The following is a 4,928-nucleotide window of genomic DNA, read 5'->3' as shown; positions in this document are numbered from 1 at the left end:
TAAGTTTTTAGTTTGCTTTTGAAAGAGGGCTGTTGGAGCAGACCTTAGTTCCTGTGGGGAGGAATTCCAGAGAGTGGGACCGTAGTGACTGAAAGAACCATGAGCAGATCTAGTGTGGGTTCTAGGAATGATTAGAAGACTCTTATTTGATGATCTAAGGGATCTGTCCGATGTGTATTCAGTCAGCATGTCAACCATGTAGGAAGGAGCTTAGCCATTCATAGATTTAAAGACAATAAAAGTACTTTAAAATCTACTCTTTGTTTAACAGTGAGCCAGTGAAGAGAGGATAAAACAGGAGTGATGTGTTCATACCTCCTGGTTTTTGTTAGAATTCTGGCTGCAGCATTCTGAATAAGCTGGAGTTTATGTAACACTTGCTTTGTTAGTCCTGCAAAAAGTGCATTGCAATAATCTAATCTACTGGAGATAAAGGCATGAACCAGCTTTTCAGAGTCTGATTGTGACAGAAAGCATCTTACTTTAGATATATTTCTGAGTTGATTGAAGGCAGTCCTGGAGACATTAGCTATGTGTTTCTGAAAGTTAAGATCAGCATCTAACATAACACCCAAGTTTTTGACAAGCTCACAAGGTTTTACTGACAGAGGAGTTAATAGAGGGAGAATATGTTGCCTCAGAGCACTTGGACCAATTAAAATAATCTCTGTTTTTTCTTCATTTAGCTGTAAAAAGTTTGTTGCCATCCAATACTTGATATCAGTAATGCATTGAATGAGGTCATTGACTGGGCTCAAATGATTGGCAGTAACAGATACATATAATTTGTTTGTCATCAGCATAAGAATGATATTGAATATTATGATGCCGAATGATGGACCCAAGTGGTAACATATACAAATTGAAAAGTAGGGGACCTAGAATTGACCCTTGTGGGACTCCATATTGAATGCTGACATTATCAGATTCATACTGTAGCTGCCAACCGAAACAGAGAAAGATCTACCACTTAGATATGACGAAAACCAGTTAAGAACTGAGGCCTCTGAGGCCTAAACACTGTTCAAGGCGCTGAAGTAGAATGACATGGTCCACAGTATCAAAAGCTGCACTAAGGTCGAGCAGTAACAGAATAGAGACTTTGTGGTTGTCTGTGTTAATCTTCGGATCATTGATAACTCTGACGAGGGCAGTTTCTGTACTGTGGTTTTTTTCTAAAACCAGACTGGTAGGCATCAAAAAGGCTATTATATGACAGATACCTGTGTAATTGCTAGTAGACAACCTTCTCCAGAATTTCCCCCAGGAATGGAAGGTTTGAAATGGGCCTGTAGTTCTCAACAGTGAATGGATCAAGGTTACTCTCTTTTATCAATGGTGTTATAATAGCTTGTTTGAGACCTGAGGGGAAGATTCCAGACTGTAGGGAGGTATTTACAATTTTGAGTACATCATCACCAATACAGTTAAAAACATCTTTGAACAGTTTAGTGGTATAAGATCAAGCGAGCAGGTCGCAGAGCTCAGCTGTTGTACTTCCTGAATTTCACTGCACTGAGTAATGAGTAGTGAGGGTGAAGTTGGAAAGAGTGCTGGCACTACGGTGCTGAGCAGCGGGAGAGGGGTCACGTCCACCAGCAGAGGAAGCCGCAATATTATTCCTAATGTTGAGGATTTTAGATTTGAAGTATAATGCAAATTCATTACATTTATCAGAGGAGTGGAACTCTGTGGGTATTGGTCTCGGAGGATTAATGAGTTTGTCAATTGTGCTAAAGAGAAACTTAGCGTTATGTGAATTGTCAGTGAGAGAAGTACTGCTGTCTAGATTGTTTTATTTCCTTGTCATAAGTGCTGAGCGTATCCTTATAGATCTTATAGTCAGCCTGCAGTTTGGTCTTGCGCCACTTGTGCTCGGATTTGCGGCAGTTCCTTTTAACGCCCTCACTGTTTCCACATTCCTCCATGGTGCTTTTGTCTTGCCAGAAATTAATTTGGTTTTAATAAGCGCTATGTCATCCATAATTTGCGTCACTAAATGACTAAAGTCATTGATCAAGTTGTCACATGAAGACAATGGAGACAGAGTAAAGTCCAGGTTCGAGTCAGAGTATGGCCCAAATAGTTGGTATATTTATCAATAAAGCTACCAGCTGTGTCAGCAGCAATGCTGCGTCTTTTGACTAGTTTTAAACCAGGTGTAATTTTAGTTGTCCAGGCAACATTAAATAAGATACAAAAGTGATCAGAGATCCCATCATCAAGAGTACACTCAGGGTCAAGACCTTTAGTAATAACCAAATCAAGAGTGTGCCCCTGATTATGAGTAGCCCCAGAAGTATATGAAGTGATTAGTCTCCTCACTCCAAAAGTGTGGCGTGGTCTTGCGTTTTGCCATGTTTATAAGTATTTCCTGGACTCAAAAGACCAAGATTCCTTGTGAAAAGAACATGCGCAGAAAACAAATTCATGTTCCTTTTGATGGGGATATCCCGTTAGGCTATACATGACCAAATATTCGGGTTAGAAAAGGGTTGACTGCATGTAAACGTAGTCATTGAGGAGGACTACATCATCTCAAATGCATAAAAATACGCAGAGATTGAAACACTGATGTTGCCAAATGTGGTTAAATCCATGCTATTTTTATTTGCAAGGTTTATTTTATCATGGATGACCATTAAAATAAAAGGATTTTTTAATATTTTAAACGGTGGACTGAAATGAGGGAAATGTGTAAGAATAAAGATAAAGAAGCTATTAGAAAACTGTCTACAAATAAAAGATTTAACAAAGGACATACAATTACATTTAGTAGTTATTTTCATATTTTTAATGTTTCTAAAACCGTCCCAAGTTAAACCAATAATTTTTATCAAGGGGGTGACAGGATTATTTGAATGTATTTGGAGTATGGATGGTAAATAACCCAATCACCACTCACTGAAGCCTCTCACATGTGGGACAAAAGTGTTTTCTGCTGCTAAAGTGTGTGGCGTTGTCATGCCAACACACTCAGAAGAATGGCTACAGAAGTGTTTGAGTCTGGCCAAGAAAACAAAAACTCTTTGAAATCATTCAATTACATGTAAGGCCATGGACAAGGGAGGGTAGATCACATTTAACTTTGTGATCTCCTCAAACCGTGGTCTCAGACAGTCCAGCCCTTATCTGCATGAGGAGTGTAGCGTTCCTACTTAATTTTCTTTTTTCTAATACTCAGAGCAACAACAGGCCAGAAGCCAATAAGCCAGGTTTTTTCATCATTGTATGAAGCTTTTTTTTAAATATATATATGGGGTGTTGGGAGGGGGGTGGTTGGCATCCCCTGCATGTCTGAAATGAAAGAAAACACACAATGGAGACACAAGCCTTTGAAATCTGTAAGAGAAAAAAACAAACAGACATGAGAACAGGCAGAGACACTATGAGACTGAATCAAAACTAGGCTACTGCGATTATCTGTCCCCCAAAACTGTAGCGCAGTGGTTCCCAACCTTTTCCAACTCAGGGCTCACTTTTATGTCTCAAAAATGTTGGCGGCCCACCTCCGAACTTTTCCCCCTGTTGCTAGCCAGCTATCCATCTTTATACTCCAGTTTCAGGTATCAGCATCAAACGTAAATAAGTCAAGTGCAATGCAGTCCTGCTGCAAAGTGGTCCGACCGATAACAACAAAAGTTCCTTTCGCTCATTTGCTTGTCACATGTCTAATACTTGAAGGAAAACAAAACAAAATAATAAACATTTTTAATATAATTTTAAACATAACCGAGTTTTAACATTTAAAACATTATTCTGTATATTTTTATATAATTATATCCCCCCCCAAAAAATATACTTTTTTGGAAATGATTTGGCGGCCCACTTGCAATACCTCCGCGGCCCCCTGGTGGGCCGCGGCCCACAGGTTGGGAATCACTGCTGTAGAGTGAGTATGTAGGTGAGTGAGCAGATGTGTATGAGGAGAGAATGCACAACCACACCACCCGAGAGACCAGAAGCCGACAAGGAATAAACCCGAACCCAGGCCACCAGCCCCATGGAGGGCCAGAAGAGTGGCCCCCTCCCAGCAGCGACAGAGGGAAGCCCCGGGTGGGGCCTCCATGAACACGGGAGGGACCAGCCACCCGCCATAGGCCGATCACACGGCCAAGAGGTCCACGCCCTCCAGGCCCACAACCCCCACCTGACGAGAGGCCAACGCCAGTGGGCCGGTACCCACCCTGACGAAAGCCGGAACCCCAGAGCCAAAGGCGTGGACAAACAGCGTGCCTCCATGGGATGATCCAGGGCCTGATGGATGCTCCTCGGGGATGTTGCGTTGGATCTGCCAGCCGGCCATTGCTCCCCCGGTGTGACCTATTGGAAAAAGGTCATGTGAATTGTACTCTCCCTGGATTTGGGAATGCGTCTGTGAATTGACGTGTCGTAAAACCAGGCTTGGTTGGATCACTACAGGAGAGAGAGAAAACATTGTAGCTTGTGATAAAAAAGAAAATACAAAACTTAAAACAGACATGTTTATCGCTGCACACGCATTGTCAACATACTGATGACGAAGCATGGTGGTGTAAGTGTTATGGTTCAAGTTAACCTGAGCTATCGTCATGTATTGAGTTATGCACCACATCAGTATTTGAAGATAAGACTATCTTTGGAAATAGACACAAGCAAGATCTTAATCAATCAAGAAACTTATCAGGAAATACAATGACATGAAGAAATCAGTGGGTTATGTACTTCCCCAATCAAAACCGGGACTTGATTCTTTATCTGGCACTGGTCGACAGTTATTTAACATCCACATGAAATTGTTTCTACTGAGGCAGACTAAGTTAGCTGTAGAGGTCAGGGATGCTCCTACATGTTCCAGAGAAGCAGGTTTTATCCAGTGTATTGGGGTTTTCTTCAAATATTCCACCTTTACTGGTAAGTAGGGTGTGAAGATGGCTGAAATGTTTGCT

This window comes from Cololabis saira, chromosome 11 (assembly GCF_033807715.1).
Source record: "Cololabis saira isolate AMF1-May2022 chromosome 11, fColSai1.1, whole genome shotgun sequence".
NCBI classification, from domain to species: domain Eukaryota; kingdom Metazoa; phylum Chordata; class Actinopteri; order Beloniformes; family Belonidae; genus Cololabis; species Cololabis saira.
Note: the sequence above shows the minus strand (reverse complement) of the source record.